Here is a 26,477-nt window from a genome sequence, read left to right as displayed (position 1 = left end):
ACAAGAAGCTTCCCTATCACCTGCTTAGGCCTATCACCTGTTTTATAGGGTGTTTATAAAACACACTATCACCTGTTTTATTATTACTGTAATTGCCAGAGATTGAACAAAGGACCTTCTGTATGCAATGCTTGTACTTTATTCATAAGATATGGCAAGAGATGGAAGGAAATAACAGCAGGGAAACATGCAAAGGGATAGGTTTTGGTAGGGAAATAAGAATTGCATTAAGGATTGGTTTGCTGGACTATTCAGCTGTACAGGTAATATAAATGACTAGCTGAACGGGCCTTGAAAGGGCCACCTCCCCTGGCCCCTGGCCAGGCAGCTTAAGGTGGCTTTGGGCTGCAGCTCGCAGCCAGATCAAGTGGGGTAGGCGGGGGCTGGGCAACTCTTTATCAGAGCCGGGACAGAGCTCCTTAGCAGGCAGTCAGCAGGCCAGGAGGCTCTCGTTAGCAAGCCCTCCACCACGACCCTTTGCCCAGGGCCTCTCCCCTTACCTGCTGCTGGCTCCAGGCACTGCGGGATCTGAGAGCAAAGAGGCTAGAGTCCAGGGATGGAGGGATCTGCAGGGGCAGGGCCAATCAGGGCAAAGCTGGCTGCACCCTGATTGGCTCTATTCCAACTAGGACAGCCGGACATGTCCCACCCCCTAGGCTGTTTCATAAATATATAAAGAAACAAATATGGATAAGGATGATCTGCACTCTGCACTTAGAACCAGAAGGAGGAGGAGGAGTTGTTTTTTATATGCTGTTTTTTCTCTACCCGAAGGAGTCTCAAAGCATCTTACAATCTCCTTCCCACAAAAGATACCCCGTGAGGCTGACAGAACTTTGAGAGAATATGCTCTGTAAGAACAGTTCTGACAAGAGTGAGACTAGCTCAAGGTCATCCAGCTGACTGCATGTGGAGGAGCGAGGAATAAAACCTGGCTCACCAGGTTAGAAGCCACCACTTTTAACCACTACACCAAGCTGGCTCCTTTCTAACTAGTGTTAGAAAGGAATTGGAAGGGCTGTGGCTCAGTGGCAGAGCATCTGTTTGGTATGCAGAAAGTCTCGAGTGCAGTTTCTGGCATCTCCAGTTAAAAAGGCCAGGTAGTAGATAATATAAAGCCCCCTTTCTGAATTCCTGTAGAACTCTGCCTGGGAACCCAATGCTGACCAATGGTGTGATTCAGGATAAGACAGCTTCATGTATTCAGTAGGAAAGGTTAGGAGGGGCATAGGCTGTTGCATTCTGCTTTGTTAGAAATGCTTAATGTGTTTTTTTCATACTTCTATACTTTAACTCAGGACTTGGAGAGCTGATTTTTTGGGAGGCAATGGGAGCACTTTAGCATTGTCAAACACTGCTTGCCAAATTCAACAACCACAGAGCTACGTTACTGTGATGCAGTAGCTTGATGTTTATCAGTGTTTCACATAAACTTGCCTCTAAATATCCTATTAAGAGAACGAGACTTTCAGCCCCTGGCTGTGAATAACTGCATTTCACTGAGTGATTTATTTTAAGATGATATTTTCTCCTTTTTACTTATCTCCATGACTGATTGTTCCGTAGTAACGTTGCTGTTTGGTTTGTGAAGGATTATTTCGATTCTTCATTCAATGGAGGACGTATATCTTTGTTTACTATCCACTGGTCAGAATAGATAGCAGCTTGTTTGCACTACCCTGAACTAGGGGAAAATATGTACTCTTAATTTATTTCTTTTTACTCTCTCAGCGTGGATCTTTTTAGCTATTTGTAAGAGCACACAGGCACTATCTCCCATTGAACAGAGACAAGTCACTGGAAAGCATCATTAAGCAGAACTCCCAGCCTGAGTACTTCTTATTTTGGATGGTAAATGGGATTAAACCCTGACACCAACACTTAACAGTCCTGCTCTCTAAAATCACCAACTGCCCTGATTACACAAGATATTGGATGATAGTGTTGGGCTTGATGAGACTTTCTTCAGGACGGCTTCTTGGGTGAATGGAGCTGAAAAGCCATTTCCTCACACTCTGGGTTAAAAGCTTCTTCTAGCAGCTCTTCAGCCTACAAATATGTCTGGGACACATATATACAAACTTCCTTGGCCTTTACTTATAAAATGCTCATTTTCCTGTTAGCATTACATTCCAAGCTTAGCCCTAGTACTTCAGCCTAAATGTAAACACTTGAAAACCTAATTTAAAATCCAGGGGCCTCTTTTCATGCACAGATAGCCTTTTCTTTCCCACTGAAAGCTGGACTCTGCTCACCCTTCTATCTAGCATAAGAGTTCACTAGTGTAAGAAATCCTAGCAGTTGTTCAATCCAACTCTTCTTCTTCTATAAAAGGAACCATTGCAGGAAAATGGAAAACATGGATGGGTATGTAATTGTGGAAGGAGTTTCCCAATCTCTTTACAGCATCCCATGACATTTTGGTGAAATCTCTCTCCCTTTGGATGAATACAGGGATCTCTTTTAGTTCCAAGAGTTTCAGCAACATCCAGGAAAGCAGGTATACCTCTGACTTGGGATATCTTCTACTATTGTAAGGTACTGCTGTGGCACAGGTGCTCCTCCTTCCCCTTCCTTCTCTTCCACCCATGCAAGTAAGCAGAAGTAAGCTTTAGCTCAAAGTACAAACACATTGTCTGAGACATAACAAACAGGCAATGTATATACAAAGTAATTTTTCTCCTCCACCCCCCCTTTTTTAGGAATGGGGGTAGGAAGGGGATCTTATTATTGTGCTGCCATGTTGTGACATTTTAAAGTCTTTTAATGGGAGTTTTAATGGGTTTTTTAAGACATTGTGACCCGCCGCGAGCCATTTGGGAGTGGCGGGAAATAAATCGAAATAATAATAATAATAATAATAATAATAGAGGAAAACATAGTGGAGTGGAGTCACTGAAGCAGTCGGTGCCGACTTAAATGGGAATGGTAGAGAACAGGAAGGCCTGGAGGATCATTGTCCATGGGGTTGCGATGGGTCGGACATGACTTCGCACCCAACAACAACAACAATAGTGGGATGACCTGCTGACCACAGATTCTTCTAGCAGCTCTCCTCCCAGTTGGTCTTAAGTCAAAACAATACCATTACAAGGAAAGGAGTATATGATTCCTATATGTAGCAGTCACTCACAGTAGATTCTACTACTGGGCATGCAAAAGAAACTGCCCACTGCCTCTTCCCAAAGGGCTACAAGGTAAAAAGGGATGCATAGAGGAGGGAAGGGAGGAAGGAGACCTTGAGGGGGGGGGAATTGAGAAAGTACAGTGCATACCTATCCTCCAAGTTGTCTGAGCTGAAGACCAGGAGGGCCTGCCTGCTTGAGTCCAGAAGAATGAAAAACAAGCCAGTATCAACAATGGGGCCATGTGCTAACTTTCAAGCTGTGGGCTAATCATAAGGCCTCGTGCAAATCATACAGCAGTTTCAACATGATCTGAACCAGCTGGACAGGAAGTCACATACCAACCATGGCCTCAGCCACTGCCTGTCAAGTGCCAGGGACTGCACTGACAGGGAACATGGCATTGATGGGAAAGGGGTTAGAACTGCTGCCATAAATAACTTATTTTTTATTTATTTTATTTTCCACTTTTTACCGAATGGGGACTTGGACTTGCTCACATCATTTTACAATAATAATAATTGTCAGTCAAAGAAGTACAATAGGAAAAAAAGAAAAAAATACCACAAACATGATCAGAATCAGAGTAAATCAATGACTAACTAACCACAACATCTCAAAGTAATCAAATTTGTGCCCATTGCTAAAGATAGTTAAAGGAGGAACCATTTTACCATATTACCAAGGAGAGGAGAATTGTATAGGTGAGATATCATTACTGGAAAGACCCTACTCACCTTACCCCTATATAGAGGCACCTATATAGAGGCCCTATATAGAGAAGAAGATAGAGGCACCAAGCACAAGTTTTCTCCAGGATCCTGTTATATTGCTAGTTAACATCCTATGAGATGAACAGGAAGCCAGAGGTATTTGTAGAACCCTTCTGATTAATTTAACTACTTAGTGAAACTATTGTTGCTTCCCTTCAATTTTTTCTGTTCTCTTAAACAGGAACCTCCAAATTCCTCTCAGGCAATTCTGGAACTTGTCAGATTTTCTAGCTCCATGAGCAGTCTATTCACCAACCTAAGAATCCTGCGCTAGTGAGACCCCTCATAGAAATATACAAACAATACTGCACATTTTTTTAGTATTTTGCATGTACAAACATCCCTTTTCATTTACAGTAAATTTTGTTAATCCTAGTAAAATGTTTATTTCTCTTGGAATTACAGAGGTGGTTCGCTCAGGCCTTAACCTCTCAATCTGCATGGATCCATCAAGTTGAGTAAAATTCAATGACGTATTTAAACAAGATCAAACCAAGGCAACTTATTTCTTCTTATAAATTTCCCTTTGCACTATTCATTACCTCACTTGGCACAGTCTCAGTGAGACATTTTCCCCAGTTAATAGATTATAAATGATATAAAATTGGTAGCTGGTCTGTTCCTGTCACCTGTGTCCAAACGTAGGGATTAAATTACCTACTCATTTACACCTGAGACAGCCTGGACTTAAGACTCTATTAACGCTGTTCTCACAGTCTTGAAAATGAGACTTCTTACAGCCCTTTCCCTATTAGCTATCAACACATCTGCATTTCTGTTTCAAGAACAGCATCCAGATCCTTGAGAGAAGCAAAATGTGTCCCCCCCAGCCCAATTCTGAACAATTCAAGTCAGTGTTCAGACCACACATGTCTTGTTCAGATGTAACTTGGCCCATCCTGGACTCGGAGGTGAGGGGGCCGGGGGAAGAGGCTTCACCACCAGGAAAAGAGCAGGGTTGCTGCGTCGAAGAAGCGGCGGGCCTGCTCCTTTCGCCACGCCAATGCTTGGACCTCGGGGGGTAGGGATGGGGGAAAGGTTTCAGCACGGTGAGAGGAGCAGGCCCGCCGCATCTCCGGCATGGTGGGCCTGCTCCTTTCACCGTGGCAAAGCCGGGATCTTGGGGGGGGGGGAGGCTTCGGCACTGCGAAAGGAGCTGGGCCTGCTCCTTTTACCATGCCAAAGCTGGCCACTCAGGGGGAGGCGGTGGGGCCGGCGTGGTGGGGCGGCCACCAGGAGCCCTGCAATGCCGCCGGGGCCAGCAGCGCCCATGCTAGTGCCCATTGTATTCCTATATACAATGGGCTTTAGATCTAGTTTCTATATAATATTGCAAATCAGGGGGCCTTTTTAATTTAATTTATTTATTTTTGTACTTGTATGCTGCACTTTCCTGGAGGCTCAGAGTGGCTCACACAATGTAAACTACAATGAAGTCAGAATATATATAAATAAATCTAAAATTTGAAAATCATACTTCTCCATTTAAAACACTGTTCATCAATATCAACATCAATATCAAAAGTTCACATATTGTTGTTTGGGTGAAACTGGGAAGGAAGGCCAAGAGTAATTTGGTGTTACACCTAGCAGGGCTAAAGGGCAGACTGAAATGGTAAGATTGGGGAGGAGGGGATGTGAAGTCCATTCCCCTGTATCTCTGCACGACCCAATGCCCTCCAGGACCTCGCTGGCAGACTTGTTGAGGATTGGCAGAAGGAAGTGAGACGGCTAGAGCGAGTGTGGCGGAAAACTCGCGACGAGGCAGCTAGGACTTCTCATTGTATGCTTATGAGGGAGTATGAGAATGCGGTGAAAGCGGCGAAATGAGACTTCTACACCGCAGAAATCGCATCCGCAAGCTCTCGCTCAGCACAATTATTTACAGTGATGATTAGGTCTCTTACTGCCCTCGAGGAGGGGCATCAAAAGATAAGGGTATTGGATTTGAGCTGTGTGGGTTTATTGAACTATTTTGCGGACAAAGTTCTATCGCTCCGCTGTGACCTTCCTGCCACAATTGATATAGTTTACGAACTGGAAGCTCCGTGGCCATCACAGGAGTTGGTGCTTGATGGCTTCAGGTGGCTCTTTTTATCCAAAGTGGACAAGTTGCTAGGGTCAGTGAGGGCAAATACCTGTCTCTTAGATCCCTGCCCATCTTGGTTGCTCAGACCAGGCGACAAGCAGACAGGAGGCCCCTTGAGGGATACTGTAAATCTCTCTCTAACATCACGAGATTTTCCCAAGGGGCTCAAGGAGGCAGTGGTGCGCCCTCTACTGAAAAAAACATGGGACCTACCTGGCAGATATTTATCAAATGTGTGGTTCACCCTTTTTTTTACAAAAATCCCATTTTACTCCAGATCAACCAACCTGAAAAGCTTGTTTCAACTCTTAGGTTTTCTGTTCACAAGCACCATTATTAATCAGTCTCCAGTGTATCCATAAGCATAGAAAAATGCATTTTTAGTTTTTTAGTTCTGAATATATTAGTGTTATTAAATGGCATTGATTGTTAACACCACATCTGCACAGTAACCATTTGAAGGGATCAAAAAGATATCAAGCCGAGACATATATAAGACAGAACCATTCATTCATCTGTCCTTCAAAGGCCACTCTGAATAATTTAGGCCACAGTACTTTTTAAGAAAAATTCAGCCACATAGAAGGCATACAAGTGTTTCCTGCATATGCCAGCACCAAATAACTCAAACAAGTAACAGTGAAACCCTTAACAGATTCACAGTGGATTCAAACACCACTGATGAGTGTAACTTTAGGATTATATTAAACATCGTCTAGCTATGGGAGTCACAAATGACAATGCTCATTCCATTGGCAAATCCACTTATGTTTCCAACTTTTTTCTCCCCTTCCTTTAGGACTATTCCTGTGCTAAACTCTCATGACCAGGGGCAGTCAAACTGCGGCCCTCCAGATGTTCATGGACTACAATTCCCCTGAGCCCCTGTCAGCGAACACTAGCCAGAGGCTCAAAGCAGCTTACAGTCACCTTCCCTTTCCTCTCCCCACAACAGACACCCTGTGAGGTGGGTGAGGCTGAGAGAGCCCTGATATCACTGCTCGGTCAGAATAGTTTTATCACTGCTGTGGTGAGCCCAAGGTCACCCAGCTGGCTGCATGTGGGGGAGTGCACAATCGAACCCGGCTCACCAGATTAGAATTCTGCACTGCTAACCACTACACCAAAATGATATGTTTCAGAATTACTTCCTTTTGTCTGACTCAGTAAACTGCTTCACCAAGAGCTCCCAACAGTTACTGTGGAAAGGAAGAAAAACTCTATCTGGTTTTCTGCAATACAAAGAATTGTATAAACTCTCACTGTGAATCCCACTTAGTGATCTTTTGTTTCTAAACTAAAAAACCCCAAGTGTTTTAGCCTACCATCATATGGAAGATGCTGCAGCTGCATGAAATCTACAGTTTCCTGTTCTTAGCTATACATTGAAGATCCTTGAAGTCAACCTGCAAACTTGTACCTGAATCACTACTAGAATTCTTTTAAAAATGTTCACTGGTATATTTTTTGTAGTCAGGCAGAGGTACAGAATTTCAAATTAAAACCAACATTTTAAAAATATTGAAAAGAGCTGCTATAGCCCCTGTTAAATTTGCTGGAGCCTGCTGATATATGGGGGAGGAAGAGACTCCCAGAGGAATTAGAGCTAAGAGCTTTAATTGATTTAATCAGTACATTAATCAAACTAAAGCATTAATCACAGATTTTAAAATTGCCTACCAATTAATTGGTGGGGCTGGAACTGAAGGGCACAATGCTGTACAGGTCTCACAGATGTTCCAGCTCTTTCCTCCTTCTACCAAATTTGATGGGGGGGAAACCACAGTGTTGCTAACAGATGTGTTATGATTTGGAACAGCTATTTGACTTCCTTTCTAGCAATGTGAACAATCAGCATGTCATGGGAACTATGCTCAGATGTAATTTATGTATCTATAATGTAATCTTCCACTGTATTGAACTAGGCCGATTATGCACGGGCAGGGAAGGGTGAGTCAGTGCCTGCATGACAGTGGGGCTAATCCCTGCTTACGCTTCATGCCAGCACCATCTGGGTCCCGACCCAGCCCTAGCCTGCTTTAGGGCCTCTGATGGCCTGCAGCAAGGGAACACAAATTTTTCTGCATTCCCTGTCTTGTCACAGTGCCCTTGAGAGGCCCAGCTGGACCAGGCCCATGCATACAGGAAGAGCCAGGCCTTCGAGGTCTGGCTCCTCCCCACCACAACCACAGAGTCCCTGCAGAGACACAAAATAACCTGTTCGGCTTCACAGTACTACGGAGCCAAATGTTTTTTTTCTATATACCCCAGGATGGTGGGATAGCGGCATGCCACTATCCCACCATCCTGTGGTGGGACCCTCATAACCTTCCCTCCCCCCCACCACCATGAGGCACAGCAGGACCCTCCCACCTCAGAGTTGTGCGTGTGCACGCACAACTCCAGGGAGGCCTGTGTGCGTAGGGGGTTTTCACCAGCCATGTGTACACAGGAAGTGGTGGGGCATGGTCCCCTGCCGTAAGAAACCGCAGGCAGCCCAGTACATAATCAGTCTAGGTTCATCTAGTTAGCATCAGATTTTTTACTGTAACAAAAAAAATCCATATTCAAATTTAATCAAAATGACCATTTCTGAAACAATGAATAAAGAAATACAATTTATTGAATAGTTAATTTTTAACATAAAAGATACTATGCCCTTCCTTTAATATCTTCAGAGAAACCTTTAACACCAAAGTTTTGCAATTCTGACTGCAAGGCTTCTGTGACATCACAGCAAATCATTAAATGAATAATAGCCACCCAACGTTTGCTATGGATTTGTCCTGTTTTATAGTTTTTATAAAGTGTCAAAACTGCTGAGTTTGGCAAATTTGAGTTTTCTTCCATAAATGCACTAAAATAACAGCAGCCCCGGATGACGAAAGGATTTAAAATCACAGATTTGCAAGATATGACAAAGTTTTCAAGGCCAATTGTGTGCTATGAGAATAAACTGTCAAGCTTATCAGCATCATAAAGATCAGCCTATTACCTCCAGACCATAAGCAGAGAAGAGATGTACTGCAGGAAAGTGCTTACAGAGCAAATAATCACAAATTGACTCTTGAGTATGAACCAAAAGATTCCTATACTCAGGGGAAAGTACACCTGAGAATACAAAATAGCAATGCTGGAAATAGGCTGAAATCAGCCAAAATGCACAGGCTTTTTGCACACCCGCACAGAGGATTTCATTGGTGAGTGTGGAGTCATTGAGAAACAGCTAATCATGACTCTCTGAAGACCATCATTACCACATTTATACATCAAAAAATTACGAACAAACTTAAAACAATATAAAACTTTTCAAAAGGATAAATGAAGAGGCTGTAAGAACAGCATTACTGAATTTCAGATCACATTCAACCAAACTAGTACAAATTAGACACTTCTGATCCAAATGGTTTGCAGTTCAACCCTAAATTGTTGTTTTCAAATAGAGTAAGAGCTGAACAGTATGATCCTGGCCCTTATTTCCTTCTTATCTTCTTAGCAGAAAGTCACATGCTAGTAATGCTGAGTCATGTTCTAATGGCAATCGTTAGCTTTAAACCTATTCTCTACCATGAACTATGTTTTGGAGTTCCCCTAGCTCCCAGGTTAAGATTGTTGGAATAGTATAAATATGCAGTAAAGCAGCGTACAACTAAGCTGGTTTATTAAAGAACTAGTAATATAGCCCGCTGTATGAGGAATACAGCGGGCGCTAGGAACTAACCTTTGTGGGTGTCCCCCGACGGCGGTCCTCTGGGTCAGCGGCTCTTTGAGGGGGCGACCTGATGCGGTGAGAGGCGCTTTGCGCCTCTCGCCGCGTCAGGCCGGGAGCAACTGCGAGCCGCGCTGTGCACGGCTAGCAGTTGCTGGTGAATCAGAGGGACCAATCGGCAGGTGCTTTGCACCTGCCGATTGGTCCCTCCAATTGTCTGTCCAGAGGAAGGGTCCAATCCGGACCCTTCTTCATCACGGACTGATCCCGCCCCAGAACCCCTTAGCGAATTATTTAGTCTGCGGCGCCCGTGGTGCCGCGGGCGGTGTTTAGATAGAACAAATTTTATAGGAAGAGATATAGAAGCCTGTCTTTCTGAGTGAGTGAGTGAGAGAGAGAGAGAGAGAGAGAGAGAGAGAGAGAGACAACTTAACTAGAGAGAGACAACTTAACTTGTCTTAACTAGACAACCAAGAGATAGGAAGGAAACAATAGGGGGAGGTGCCTAACCTTCTATACTAGCAAGTTATCACCTTTACCACCCCTACAGGATATTCCAGTTATCTTTCTGTGTTTATACACAGTAGATCTTGCATATTCTAACAGAGACAACAACGTTAAACATCTTTCTCCCTTTCTTTTTTTCATCTGGAGGTATATTGAGCTTTGTCATGTCTACAAGGTCTAAAATATCCTATGGGAACTAGTGTCTAGGACTTACACAGGTAGGAATGTTTGCTTATGCATACTCTTTTCAGTGATGGGCCAGTTTAAATTCATAATAGCTGTTTTTTTATTGGAATGGCAAGTGATTCTTTTAAACAAGATTCAGGCTCAATAAATAATGTCATGTTTCTGTGACAGAAGCCATTCTGAGCTAAGGTCCACAGGATTGTGTGAATATAATCTATCCGTCTAAAGACATCAGGTTACTAAGTCTTTCATTTGGAAAAATGACATGAAAGATGGCTTGTCAAGACTTCAGGACAGCCTGGCAATGGATGAAATAAGCGAGAGGAGGTGGCATAGATATGCCAATTTCCTTCTGACAGAGCAAGCTGGCAACCAGTCCAAACATATGTTGACTTTTACCAGAAACTAATCCATTTAGCTGTCAGAAGATGGCAGGAAACTCAAAAGCAAAAGGCTGACATATGCTTTTTATATCAATAGTCAAAAAGGCTTTGGGGAGAAAAATTTTAAAACTGCAACTACTGAAGATCATAAAACAGGCAATTAACCATCAATAGGCAGGCTTCAATAGTAATAAAGAACAAAATAACGATTCTTATTAATCTTCACTGTAACTAACATTAAATTTAGGCTACAATCTTCAATCAGAATACAGCTCTAACCATATTCATTTGAAAGTCAATTGCACTGAAATCAACAAACCATTCCCTTAAGTATGTACAACAGTGTCTAGGATTGCATAAATTTAATCTCAATGCTATGAGTCTTTATGAAACACTCGCCTCCCACTGCATACATGGTGATGCTGAAGCAAATGAAAAACTCACTGCTATCAAGTAGAGATGCCACAAATATCTCAGAGAACAATTTTGGAAGGCAACATGCTGTTCCCGATGGCTGCAATCTCTTATGAGCTGAGCCATTCAATCCACCACTGTAGTTGTGCAGCAGCTATAGTAGCAGCTTCCTTTTAATCACAGCTGCTTTTTCATCTGCACAGTAGATGAAGCAGGTTCTCATGGATAGTCAGGTCACTAAATGATATAGAAGTGGAGAAGAGAATACTTTCTTGCATTTCATTGCACATTATTGGGATTTACTAGGTTTTATTCAGTTGGGAGCAAAATTTGGCTTTTATTGTGCTTTAATTATGTACTTCATGATGCCTTGAGCAATGGAGAGGATGGGATATAAATGTTAATATTATAAACTAAATATTATTATAAATAATAAACTAGGACTCCCATAAGAGTCTACAAGAATGCACATGTGAAAATAACTTTGATGCCAGAATCAGACAGACACCAAATAGCAAGTCCAAGAGCAATTTTGATACCAACAAGCGTCTGATGGGGAGCCTTTACATGTCTGATGAAGGCTGCTTTGACTCTTTTGACTCTTGAAAACTAACACTTCTGAAAACATTGCTGATCTCTAAGGTGCTACCGGATTCAAAGCTAATTGTTCTACTGCAGACCAACATGGCTAGCCTCTGAAGATTGGTTTGTTCACTTTTTCTTTCAACAATTGGCTGCCAAGTGGCACATAGTAATGACAAGTTGGGGAAGGGCTAAAAACACCTGCATGAAATCCAGCTGGTTACCCTATATGGACTTGTGAATACATTTGGGTGGGGATGACTGTCAAGAAGACTCACAAACAGGCAAACTGCTCTGCATAAAATCAGTTCCCTATTTGCACCCTGAAAGCAGAATGCAGCAGGTGCTCAGCCATCCCTACTCTTAAGTAAGTTGTGTCATGACGAAAGAAAGATACAGCAAACAGCTTCCTGAGGTTTTTGGAAAAAAGGAATGATGGAAGTATAATAAACAAACAAGGGATGGGCAAGGTTGTGGCTCAGGGGTAGAACATCTGTTTGGCCTGCAAAAGGTCACAGGTTCAATCCCCAGAATGTCTAGTTAAAGGTGTGGTAGGTATTGAGGTAAGACCCTGAAGAACCATTGTTAGTCTGAGTAGACAGTACGGGCTTTGATGGACTAAGGATCTGATTTAATATAAGGCAATTTCATGTGTTTGTGTTTAAGAGTATCTATAATAAGCTCATAAACTGAAGTCTTCTGTAAAAGTTCAGGCAGTGGCCCTCCAATTTTCTCCAATAGTTCACATAGATGAGAATTTTTAAAAGATCTATTAAATATCTACATGGGTGACATCATCAGCTTGCCTTGGTTGTCACCAACATGTGGATGATATTCAGCTCCATCTTGTACTTCCAGCAGACCCCAGGAGACAACAGATACCCTGAATTAGTGCTTGGAGACAGTTTTGGGATAGGTGGGTGTTAAAAAAACGAGCCTTTTGTGGCACAGAGTGGTAAGGCAGTGACATGCTTTCTGAAGCTCTGACCATAAGGCTGGGAGCTCGATCCCAGCAGCCGGCTCAAGGTTGACTCAGCCTTCCAACCTTCCAAGGTCGGTAAAATGAAGAAGAAGAAGAAGAGTTGGTTCTTATATGCCGCTTTTCTCTACCCGAAGGAGGCTCAAAGCGGCTTACAGTCGCCTTCCCATTCCTCTCCCCACAACAGACACCCTGTGGGGTGGGTGAGGCTGAGAGAGCCCTGATATCACTGCTTGGTCAGAACAGTTTTATCAGTGCCGTGGCGAGCCCAAGGTCACCCAGCTGGTTGCATGTGGGGGAGCGCAGAATCGAACCCGGCATGCCAGATTAGAAGTCTGCACTCCTAACCACTACACCAAACTGGCCACTACACCACTACACCAAACCACTACACCAAACTACACCAAACTGAGTACCCAGCTTGCTGGGGGGTAAACGGTAATGACTGGGGAACGGACTGGCAGACCGTATTGAGTCTGCCAAAACGCTAGAGGGCATCACCCCAAGGGTCAGACATGACCCAGTGCTTGCACAGGGGATACCTTTACCTTTACCTAATAAACTGAAGCATATCCCAGACAAGGCAAAGTTGCTATCGGTGACAGAAAGAACTGACCAGAGTAGTCTTCTCTTTGAGATATGTCTGTATTTCCTCTAAAGTGCAGGCTTACAGCTTGGGGGAGCTGCTAACTCTAACCTGGGTTTTCTGTTGGATAAGTAGGTGGCAGTAGCGCCCAAGAATACCTGTCACCTATTTCACCTAGTGAGCCAGCTGCAGCTTGTCCTCAGTAAAAAAAATACTGCCACTGTAGCACATGCCTACCTTTTAACTCCAGTCGTCCTTGGAGTCCCTGCTTCAGTTGCCCCTGCCAACTGTGGCTACACAGGTGACAACCCAAGAAAAGGCTTTTTCAGTCATGGCACCAAAACTTTGGAACTTCCTGACTAGGGAGATTTGTCTGTATCCTTCTGTCAGTGTTGGCATACCTCCAGTAACTATGACTGACCCTTCTCCCTGGTCCTAGTATTATTTGTGCTTTTATAGAACTATATAATTTTAAATGTTGGTTTTTATTGTTCATACATTTTAAGGATTTTCTGTGCAACACCTTGAGGATCCTGATCAAGTGGAAAGGTACAATTAAAATATTTTTAAATAAATAAAATGTTCAGGTAACTGCTCAATTAGGTTGTTGCAATAGCTTCAGTGTGGGGCTGCTCTTCAACAATGCAGAAACTACAGATGGTAAAACATGCTAATGGTGAGAGTACTGACTGGAGTGAATTATAAGGGCCGTATCACTCCAGCACTTCTATACTTGCTTTCTGGCAGCTCCTGGGCATAATTCAATCATATTTTGGAACTACACTCCAGATTTCCTGGTCATTGGAGACATGATGGATGGTAACCAAAAAAGGGCCTTCTCGGTTTTGGTACCAAAACAGCTGAATTCCATCTTTCAGTGGCCAAATTTGTGGGACGGCAACATAAAAACATCTTAAATAAATTAATGTGCCCCTGAAATTACAGCAATTATGAGCCTTGAAGCTTTAAAACAAGTAACCTTGTTCTTGATTTTTTTTTTGGGGGGGGGGGTGTTAGAGAGGCTTGCTTTGTGCATTAACTGCTAGGGATTTTTTTTTTGCTCTACCTGGATGATTTAACACATATTTGTTCCTCCAGGATGTTTGCTTCAAAAGAAAAGAAAAGAAAAAAAGCCCCATCCCTGGGAGAAGGGAGAGGGTGGTGGGTGCGAGGGTGGGTGCTGGAGGCAGAGATAGAGCTACTTTGCCTCCACACCTTTCCTTAGCGTGTGTTTGCTGGTTGCTCTCCTCTCGCTCGCACTACATGGCTGGGGGAATCCACTTTTGTGGATTCCCCAACCAGCGCTTAAAAATGGAGGATGTAGCTGCCAGTTTGCTGCTGGGATGCTGGATACTGTAAAATGCCAAAAATATGGTGTCAGGAAAAGGTAAGCCTTTCATTATATTTTCTGGGTGTGGAATGTTCCCTGTAGTTCACTACTATCAGGCATGTAGAACATTAGGACATAATTTAACCATCAAAGTTTTAAAAATACAGTTCAGCATCTATGGCACATCAGTGAACCAACATTGCTCAGAAGTTGTTACAAAGAGAAACCCAGAACATTATTTCTATTTGAAATACTGACTCCTTTAGGATTAAACACAACTGTGGATTTATCATGTTTTCTAAAAGATGTCTCTTTAAATTTGGTTTGGTTTGCACCTGGTGTTTATCATGAACTGGAGTAACATTAGATCATTGTTTTGGGTGGGTGAATTGAGGATCTCAGTAAGATGCTGACTTTGCAACTGAGTGCATTCACTGAACAACAGAACCTATGTCTGATTGATTCTGATATGGTATTTATGAATTATAATTTAAGATATTAATTTAGGTTTTTTCTGGTCCATTTTCTGATATCATTATTTTATTAGATATTAGAATTTTTTTCAACAATACATAATAAATACACATCAAGGATTTTATGGATACACACACATACATATATATGCATATACAAAGATTTATTGGAAATAAGGTGTAATGGAATAAATATAAAAACAGTGGATCCAAACCATGTCATTGTTTTGACCATGTAACTCTCCTCCTGCTACCTCTAAATTTCTACTTCTGGATCATACTCAAGTCCCTGTACTTACCTGTAAAGCCCTCCATAGTTCTGCTCTCCTGCCTTTTCACTGCCAAATCCTGATTTACCCATGTCCATGATTTTTCACTCTACTACCCTCAGCTTTTGGAATATGCTCAAAATTTATCCAGTCCCCATTGCTGACCTTATGCCTGGGAGTGCTTCCTAATATATTAGCATGTTCCTTCAGATAACTCCTGAAAATTCATCTTTCCCATTAAGTATTTGGTCCAACTCCAGCCGCTTCACTCCTGAAACTAAGCCACGGCACATGTAGAAATGTAAAGATTTCAGAAACCGTGTGGACATGTGAGTCCCACCCCCAAGAAAAACACATAAAAATGAAGCAAAATTGAAATATATACAATATTTTCTCATAAATTCTAAAGTCAGTTCACTGTTTTAACAGCATAACATGCAAAATTTATAACATGGCATATAAAACTGTACTGTCTTCAACAATTATGAAACATCAAAGCTTACGTGCCTAAAATTTCCTAAAAGAAAAACTGTAAATATACCTGATAGCAGAGCAATATACCTGATAGCAGAACAAATTGCTGTAATTGTGATACCTTACTACATGCTTTAGCTGTTTGAGAGGTAGAGAATAAGGAAAAGTTTTATAAAGAGGACAAAATCTGCTGTAAACCAAAGAGACTGTATTACATGTGAGAGAAAGTCTCACCTAATAATAAATGCACACAAATTTAAACTTTATAATATTGGAAATCCTGACTCTTCCATTGTGCATTGTTGTGATACACTTTATAGCACTGTGATCAGAATTAAATATAAATACTTGAAAATACATTGTATATGTCTAAAGCATATGCAGTATCTGGGGTGGAAGGTGACATGCTTATCTCATCAGATATCAGAAGTTAAGCAGGGTCAGCACTTTGATGGGAGACCACCAAGGAAGACTTTGCAGAGGAAGGCAATGGAAAACCATCTCTGCTTCTCATTTGTCTTGAAAGCTCTTTGGCTGGGTTGGCAAGGTATAAGTTGGTTGTGACTTGATGGCACTTATATACAGCACATACATATCTGGTCTTGTATGGACCTCAAAGGTGTGAGCAAATCTGCAGAAGGAAATGCTCTGTGTACTCTCTCTCTCTTATTCTCAGTCTTCCTCTCTCTCTCAAAAAAGGGGGAAACAGAAAGATAAGATACAAATATTCCATGCATGCAAACAAATAAATCCCCCGCCCAGTTTGTGGGACCTAAACTATAAATTAAATAGGTATAACTGTTTGGCACCTGTAGCTTAGCACCAGGAGTAATCCAGTCATGTGTCTCAAGGTAAGCTGAGTTGCGTCCAAAAAGTGGAGCCACAGCGTCTTTGTTGCTTTTGAGTCATACTTCTGTCACACTTAAGCCCAAGGATTCCTGCCTAAAATTGGCCAAACTATCAGAGAATCCTGTAGCTTGCTCCTTTGTCAGAGTCATTTTTTTCACATTTCCTTTCTTATGTTATGACCACAGGGAGACAGGGAACTACTCATTAGTGTGAGGGATGCCAAACCGAGTATCCAAGAAGGAATTAGGAACAAGGCTAGACTGATTTGTTGCTCCTTGCCAGCTACAAATTACACCCTGATGGACAACCTTGTAACTATATCATGTTAGCACACAGCAGGTGCAATTCTACAGGAAGTTATATAGAAACTGCCATTGCACATTAATAAACAACTTGATGAAGAAGACATTTCTGGCAAGTTGCTGTGAGAAATGCAGTCTTAAGGAGACTATATCTTTCTTTTGAGATGTGTTCCTTTGAAAGGTCTATTAGTAAAACTATATCCTTCAGTAAGTCTACTGTTAGCATGAGGTCATCAAAATGTTGGAGTAACACATAACAGTGCATCAGCAGAATGGAAATACAATGATATATTCAGGAAGGGTTAAACAGTAACAACTATTTAGCAATTATTTAACATTCTACATATATAGCAGACTGGCCCACACTGATACTGTTTAGATCAGATCTTCTTTTAATAGGCATCTCATCAACATCTTTCTCCATCCCACCCCTGTGAATATTAATATATGAACCTTCTATGAACTGAGGCAGATGGTGAGTGGGTGGGCAGGAAGAGATGTGCCAGTGTTTGTCTCTTGTGGCCCTTCCTTGCATACCCAGGGAATTGCTAATTGCCACTGAAGATCAATTCCTACAGGCCAGGTTGGATTCTGGAGATTTTGGGTGGAGGGATCACTTGGCCATGACATTGTGGGTGGGCAGGTAGTTGTGAGTTCCTGCAATGTGCAGGGGGTTGGACTAGATGACCCTGGAGGTCCCTTCCAACTCATGATTCTATGAACCTACTGGATGTGCACTACATGCATCTGATGAAGCAAGCTGCGACTCACAGAAGTGTATGGCAGATTGAATTTTGTCACTCGACTCCTTAGGATACTTCCTTGTGAGCAGAGGTTTTTTGTGCATGACAGTGCTCATTAATATGGAGCACCTTTCTTCAAGGCTTTCCCATCTTCCGAAAGAGGAACCAACGAAACTCAGTGCAACTTTATATATGAGCACTGGAACGTTTCTTTTCCTCTTTACAAAACCCATACTGCTCGCTAATAAGCATAATATGGTACTTACTTCCAAGTAGACTAGCTTCAGATTGCTTCCTAGCACAGCTACTCATTTGGAATTAGCATACTTTGTCACTTGCAAAGCACAGAAATCCTGCCATCAAAGCAATATGTAAATGAGCAACAAACAAACAAACAAAACCTCTTGCTTTAAATATAAATATGGGGCTAGACCAAGAAAGGGAATCATGGTGAAGATCTCAATGTAATTGTCAAGTCATTGTGCACCTACAACATGAAAAAACAGGCGGTTCTGAATAAATATCCTAACACAAAAAGAGAGAACCTGTCCCAGGCTATCAAAATCAGTTAACAGTTAACAAAATCAGTTAAAAAATAAACATTCTTTATATTATATTTAATTATAGGTTGAAACATTGAAAACTTCTAGGATAAGTTTCAAAATCATAGGAGGTATGTTTCTTTTGCAAATTGGGTTTGTTAATTTATGTACCATGATGGAATTCACACTGATTGTGCTTTTTCTGTGACTTTCTGCACATAGGAAACAACCACCGATGAAAGGTCTACTTTGAAAATGGAACAAAATCTAGAGTCCTTTCTGGTTGTTTCATTTATCATTAAAACAGAGATTATATAAATATACTGTTAACTGATTTTGACAGCCTGGGACAGGTTCTCTCTTTTTCTGTTAAGTCATTGTGCACCAGCAGAATAAAAAAAGCAAATGCTATATGGATTGAAAACAGAATCGTATCACAATGCCCTTATACAGATTAGGGGATGTTTCATTTGTAATATTATGTAGTTCTGTTTGTCTGTTTATTTATATACCCACCTTCCCCTGAGGCTTAGGGCGTCTTACATAAAACGCAGAAAACGTACATGGAACTTAGTTTTTCAGAGTATAACAATGCAAACAAGTCCAGAGCAGGACGTATGGGTGGATTTCTAGGAGGGAGGGAGCAGGTACCCTGTAGATGTTGCTGGTCCACTCCTTCGTGCAAGTATTTAGCAGCATAACCTATTGCAGTGTGGGTTGATCAACAAAAGGGCTGTTACACATTGTTATGATAACCCCAGGCAGCTTCTCCTAGTAGATCCTGCAAAAAAAATTAAGGTACTGCTATTCCAACATGACATCACTGGTTGTTGAATATGATGGCTACAAAGTGCTGTTTTTTTTGTTTTTTGTTTATTACCATACAGGAGGATTTTCTCTCAGTCCAGGCTTCCCCACATCACTGTGCATCATACTACAACAAGAAGCCACAATTGTCTGCCCACATGGGAAAATCGAACTGAAAATCATTGCAATATCCAGCATTGTTGGAATGCAGCATAGATAATCTGTTGATAATCAAGTCTAGGTGGTCTGGACTTAACCCAAATTGTAGTTTATTGTACTTTATTGTAGTTTTATTGCACATTACTGTATTGTTTTAACTACTAGAAATCATTTGAAATATGAAGAAAAGTGGGATAGAAAGTTTAAAATATATATTTTGAATGCAGTAGCAAATATAATAGAGTCAGAAATAGGCATATACATGAAAAACAGAGATCTTTTTTTAAAAGGCTATATCACAAACCTTAAAAAGCCATGTCTAATTTAAACCACTGAAAGATCTTTTTGCTTAACATTTTCACTTGGCTTACTCATGTTCCTCTATATAATAAAAAGCCTCCATATGCCATCAAATGCCCTTTTGTAGATCCAATTATGTCTGAAATAAGTAAATTTATTCAGAAGCATCATATACCAAAAGCCTCCTAAACCTTTCCTCCACTCTGAGCAGCAAGGTATATTTCTGATGCTTTATTACTGTAATCCTAGCCTCAGAGTTAGCAAAAGATGTGCTTTTTCCATGCAGCAGATATGTAACAGAAACCATCTTTTAAATTTCAAATAAAAAGATAACAGAGATTGTCCATTTGGAATATTCTGTACTGTTTACCAGATTCCCTGATTCTGTGGAAGTTCACAGCACTGATAAGACTATTATCATCTTCATTTGTCATCTGCCTTTCTAATTACAACCTAAGGTAGATTATAAATAATAAAACAATTCCGATTAACATAAAACAATTCTTAGAGAAACAAAATAATGCAGCAGAATTGGGACTGAAGAACTGGAAAAGCAGCACAAGCAAACAAAAGGCTATAAAGGCAATGGAATAAACAATGGAAGTAAAATCTATCCTTTATATAAAACAATTCAAAATAACAGCAAAAATTCTTGATAAAATAGAACAATGTCATGAGGCCTGGAACTGATACCCTGGGAAACAAAATTCTTGCTAATTAACTGAGGTCAGGCTTCTATGAAGGCTGTACCGGTATAGACTGAAAGACATCAGTGTTATTTTGGGTTATAATATTGGAAAATATATACAAAGGTTTCCAACAAGACTACACTATGTTATTTCTTCTCTGTTTCCTTAGCAAATGTCTCCCCCATGAAGGAAAATGTAGGGGTTTTGATGACACACAGCGATCTTTGATTCTTACTGGAGTAACTTCAGCTATTGCAATCTAATAAGGAAAAAATAAGCCTTCAGGCATTAGAGGACTCCATTAAGACAGAGGAAGCCCAGCTACAAAATCTAAGATAATGGCAATGGAGTCACAGCCTTAGTTGCTCCCTGATAATGCATCTATACCATCAAAAAGTGAAATCAGTGCAACATATTGCAATGGCACCATAATTTATTCATATTATTGTATTAAATATGGAGCAGGAAACAGGTCACTTTAACCTAATGGATATTATTGCAGTTGCTCCAAGAATCTCAAATAGGACACGACAAGCAAAACAAAACTATCTTCATTTCTACAAGAAACATTAATTCTGAAAATGCTGTTTCTCACAAAATACTTCTCTTCCCTAAGACTTAAAAAACTAAATAAAGAAGAATAATTGAAGTCTGCTTGAACATACAGTACATCTACCACAGGTGATATTAGCATTCAAATTTGTTTCTTATGAGAAATAACACACAACAAACCAACCAGATTATGGACACAGAAGAATACAGAAGAGTTATGAAGGAATAACAATCTTACATGATCATCACAGATCACTTAATTGCTATCATTGGCTGATACAGGCTGATACCATAAACTTAATAAACATGCATATTAAGAAATAAGGGTCAAATCAGATGTGATGGTGGAAGATTTGCATTTTTAAAAACAGAAATAATAGCCTCATTGGCTAGTTTTCATTAATCAAAGCCAACACTGCTGGGCTGTTATTAACTGTGGCATGGAGGGGAAAGATTGGTATTCTTTACTTTCCAGAGTTAATGGCAGTCCCCATGAGAAGATTAGAGGAAGGGCAAAGCATTGGGAAGAAGTATTGGGAAGACATGATCACAGATCTTCCAGGATTTCTTCTGGTTTTCTCCCGAAGTCTCAGAGAGTTCAATGGGGAACTCTATTTACTTTGCTTTTATTTGCATCCACATTTACTTATACATAAACCCCAGTGTGTTTAATGGAACTTGTCCTTGTGTATTATCCTTGGGTGGTTGTTGACTGTTGATGCCAAATTAGGACATGTATGACTAGCCAACAAAGATACAAAATCCATGCTAATATCATATTAACTCACACTTTTTCAATAGTGTCAGCTCACACAATTTAGCAGCAAGTTATCAATCAGAATAAAATGCAGACAAATCAAATAATATACAAGCATGTGTGAACCAGCCATTTGCCTTCTCCTCCTCAAAAATCCACTTTACAAAGGCAATGTTTGCATTAGTCTGAATTGGTGCAATTCTGATATGTATGTGTATTGTCTCTCCAGCAGGTAGAAATACTGGACCCTGAGGCTTACTTAAAGGTGAGGGTGTACTATCATCCACCTGATCAGATCCTTGAGGCTGATCTTGAGATGGAGAAGGAAGTAAGAGAGGTGACTAAAGTAGACAATGTCTTCATTTGCCCACACATTGATGGGGAAACCACACGAATTTTGTTTTTATTATATAAAAAGTGCCATCTGTATTCCCAAAGACAAAAGATTTCCCTGATAACAAAACAGAGCTGATCCCACATTTGGTAAACAAAGCGTATGTGGCTGGAGGGGGAGGGCTTGGAGGGGCTTGGGGAGGAGGGGCCCGCCCAATGCACCAGGTTAAAGCTGAGAGGGTTCAGCAGCTGCGCCCACTTTGGACATATGGCCCAGCTGATGAGGGCAACAAAGATGCTGCTTGGAAGCTGCTGGTAAACTCTGACCGTTTGGCACTTTAGAAGACTTCAGAAGGCCATCCAGGGGGAGCTTCAAGTCTCAAGGGGGCTCTAGAAGCCACTTTCGAGAGAGAGAGATGAGGTACAGAATGCAAAGGGTGCATCCCCTCAAAAGATGCTGCATTGATGCCTGTCTATCAGGACCCGCAACCAGGGGAAGCCTGAGCCCCCCAGGCAAAGGGCACAGCTCTCGGGCACAAAGCCCTCCTGAGCCCCAAACCATATCCCCAAAACAGGAAACGAAAGCATTGGGAAGGTATACACACACTCCTGATACACATAAATCAAAACAAGCATTAAAATGTGACAAGTTAGATTGCAAATGGACAAGGACTCTGCATTATCAGTTACCAATTGGGGGAGGTGCACAGGGGGGTGCAGTAACCATAATACCCCAGGAACTGCATTAGAAGATAATCCCCCCTTTCTTTGGGTCTCCAGGAAGTTCCTGCAAGCAAAGTCAGGTCTTCAAGTGATTGTGTGTGTGTGTGTGTGTGTGTGTGTGTGTGTGTGTGAAGGGGGGGGGCCAAATCCAATGTAGGGTCTGTGGCCCAGGTTGACAGCTCTGCTTCCTGGATGACGTTTTCTGGTATAGAAGTGACCCTGGAGCTATTTGATCCTTGCCATGACAGCTGCTCTCCACTCAGTGTTCTGGAACAAGGCTCAAATTAGATTCTTCACCTTGCTTGGGGAAAATTCAGCTGCAAGGGGTCTTTTGCCATCTGCCCAGTGGTCCGCTATCTCCTGGAGACTGGCCTGCAGCACCAGCATGAGCTCCTGGAAGGCCCTCCATTTGGGCACACAGAGCGGGGCCTCTTCTTGGAAGGGTCTGTTTTGCTGCCCTTCTTGAGGCAGGGGCACAAACACCCGGGGCCCCTCCGCCACCAGAATCTGGCAAAGCGCGTACAGCCTGTCAGCGTTCTCAGCAGAGATATCCTCCAGCAAGAGGATCCTGCGGATGATCTCTGCCAGGACGGTGTTCAGAAGAGTCCCCATGGCCCTTTCACATAGATGATGCCCTGCCAGACCATGCCCAATCTCTTCAACTGATGCAGGACCTGCCACACAGCTTTGTTAGCATAGCTGTCCTCATCATCCAAAGTCGAGAAATCCCTGGCACTCGACAGTCTCTCCAGGAGTTCTCCCTTCTGCACTTGCATCTCAGCAAGGAATCATTCTGCGCCGAGCCTCCGGAAGACCTGCACCAAATCAACAAAGTTGGCTGTCCCATCTCAGAGGAGGCCGCTGAGGCGCCCCTGGAGATGGTAGCCCAGGGTCAAGAGGTGGTGGGCGATGTACATGCAGTTGTTGTGATGGATTGCAGCCAGCTGGGGAAGCTTCTGCAGTTTCTCCTTGTGGCACGTTGGCATGACGTCCCAGAACAGATAGAAGATGTTCTGCACCAAGTAGAATAGCTGGGCACTATACTGATTGGTGCTGGCCAAGGCCTCCTCCAGCATCTGGTAAGCTAGCGCCACCAGGTCCCATATTTACTGATGCCGCAGGTGGAGAGGGAGAGGGTGTGGGGGCTGAGCCGGGCTTTGGCCTCCAGGTCCCCCCCCCCGGGAGAGAAGTCCCTTGGAGGGCACCAGCACACCAGAGTGATCATCCATAGCAGAGTCAGGCAGTCTGGTCAGAGCTACCGAGGACTCAGGGATGACCTTGATCGTGTTATGTATTTCTCCCACCATCAAATGTCTCGCTGTCACTATCACATCCTGGAACTTCTTGTCTGCAAAGTGGTGATTGATGTGGCATTAATCACCTCAACGTACTGCCCCAGTTTGCTGCTGCTGTTTGGAATTGAATGCACCAAGCAGTGGTCCGTGAGGCAGCTGGAGAGCTCCTTCCAAATTGCCTCGCCCAGCACCTCTGCCAAGACAGGCCCCACCTCGCTCTCGTCTTCCACACAGGGGTCGAAGGGACCAGCCAACAGGTGCTTGTGGAAAAACTCGAGCACTAGCCGGAGTTTCAGGAACACCTCCATGAGGGAAGGGGGGCCCTGCGGCATGCCCCCGGACTCTAACCATAGTGTGACAGCATCAGGCTGCTCTTCCGCATGGGCTGCAGCAATGGGTGACAGACCAAGGGCTTGAGGATGTAGCTCAGCAGGAGCTGGCCAAAGACTTTAAACCTGTAGTGGAGCTAACCCAAGATTGCAAGCCCCTGCAGCACCGATATAGTGGTTGGGCTGATCCCCACATCCTCCCCAGTGAGCGCTCGGTGCAGCTGCAGCTCCATCTGAAATGCCAACTCCAGGCTTCCAGGCTCTTTTGGCAGAGGAAGCTTCCACATAGCCAGCTGCTAGTTCAATGTGGTCTCAGAATATTCAGCTCAAAGCCCCGATGAGACTCCATCAGCTTCAGATACCTCTGACCCCTTTTCAAGTGGCACGCTGCAGGAACATACCTCTTCTCACACAACGTGGCACTGGACTGCTTCAGGGTAGAATCAAACTCCTGCATCTGCTTCAGCACACACAGGCCAGCTGTTGCTTCAGCTCTGTAAATTCTGCAATGGCCACATTCTGCTCATGTCGCACCTCTGTTTCGATCATAGACTTTAACTGATCAACGCTACTGGACAACCCGGCTGCTTCTTTTTCCAGCTCTTTGGCATTCTGCATGTTGGACAGGAACTCCACGTACCATTCAGCAAACCTTGCCCTTGAGCTCATCTACCCGGCAGAGAGGTGGGAGATACGCTGGCCGAAGCTCTCCTTCTCCAGGCGACCCAAGGAGCCCTGTGCAGCTACCAGCACAGCCAGCGACGAGCCCAGCACCTCGCCCCCTGCCATGGCCCTCCGTCAGCCGCTTTCGCTGCCTCAGTCGTGCAAGGCTACTCTGATAAGTACAAGGTACAGTTCCTTCTCTCCAATCAGGATCCAGATACAATTGATAAATTCTTACAAATGGCAATTAAGCTGTGTGAACTTAAGAACTAACTGATTGTATTCTGATCTGTCGTATTTTTATGCCAATAAAGGTTGTTGTTGTTGTTGATGGGAAAACATTTGATCAAGTCATACTTTAGAAATGAGATTCCTAGAGAGCATAAATAACTGTGTACTGGAACAGCTGGTCTGGGTGTGATTCTGGATGCCTCCTCAACTATGGAGGCCCAGATCACAAATGTTGCCCACCAGGCATTCTACCATCTCCACCAGACATGACAACTTGCGCCTTACCTGTTGGCACCCAATCTAGTCACTGTGATCCATTAAATGGTTACCTCCAGACTAGATTACTGTAACTTGCCTTAAATAGAGCTGCCCGTGAAGGTGCTTCAGAAACTTCAACTGGTCCAGTATGCAGCTGTACAGGTCCTCACATAGACCCAAGAGAGAATACATATATAAACTGTGCTCTCCCAGCTACACTAGCTCAAGATTAGGAACTAGATCTGATTCAAGGTTTAGGTACCCACATGTATAGTTCTAAATGGTCTGCAACTTTCATATCTATAGGACCACCTCTTCAACTATGTCCCCCAAAGGTGGTTACGTTATAGCAACAAAGTATGCTTAGGATCCCAGAAGTCAATGAGGGTGTTTTCAACCAAATGGAATGCTCTGTCAAAAGAGATTCAAGCCCTGTGGGAACTTAAACAATTCCACAGAGCCTGCAAGACTGAATTGTTCTGCCAGGCCTATGGTTGACGCACAAGAAAAAAAAAACCTTAATAATTCTGGCCTTTCTGTCCATCTACAACCCATCCAGCTAAAATCCATCTGAGTCAACATCTTACTCCTCCCCCTCTTTTTTACTTGGAGAAGGAGATGGCTGAAACCAATTAGTCTAGTATTAATATTTGATTGTTATATTTTAAGCCTGATATTTAATTTGAAATTCTTATGTATTTTAATTTTAAACTTCTCATGTATTTTTAATTTTTTTTTGTAAGCTGCCCAAAACCTCCAAGGAAAGGAAGGGTCTAAATGTAAAAATAAATAAATAAGTAAAGTGGCTTCCTTTAAAAAGTGGAACATTGATTACAATGAATTGAACAGGACGGACCACAGGCTCTGGCAAAAGAAATGCCTGTCAATCATTAGGCATGCAAAAAGAGATTTTGAAAAGTGGATTGGAAAAAAATCAAGACAAACATTAAACATTATACACATGGAGCAGGAAACCAGCCATAGAAGCAGTGTGAGCTTTGGATAACAAAGAAATAGAGATTGCTAAAGAAAGATGGGGAGATGGCAAAGAAACTCAATAACTTTT

General features: G+C 42.5%; 1 protein-coding gene and 1 pseudogene across 38 annotated transcripts in view; both read right to left on the bottom strand.

Moving 5' to 3' along the window:
- Positions 1–26,477, bottom strand: part of NRXN1 (neurexin 1) — a 1,166,434-nt gene that overhangs the window by 1,105,583 nt on the left and 34,374 nt on the right. The window lies entirely within an intron of this gene.
- LOC143836069 (centromere/kinetochore protein zw10 homolog pseudogene) lies at positions 22,861–25,161 on the bottom strand (annotated as a pseudogene).

This window comes from Paroedura picta, chromosome 1 (assembly GCF_049243985.1).
Source record: "Paroedura picta isolate Pp20150507F chromosome 1, Ppicta_v3.0, whole genome shotgun sequence".
Lineage (NCBI taxonomy): Eukaryota > Metazoa > Chordata > Lepidosauria > Squamata > Gekkonidae > Paroedura > Paroedura picta.
Note: the sequence above shows the minus strand (reverse complement) of the source record. Positions and strands in the feature narration are given on the sequence as shown.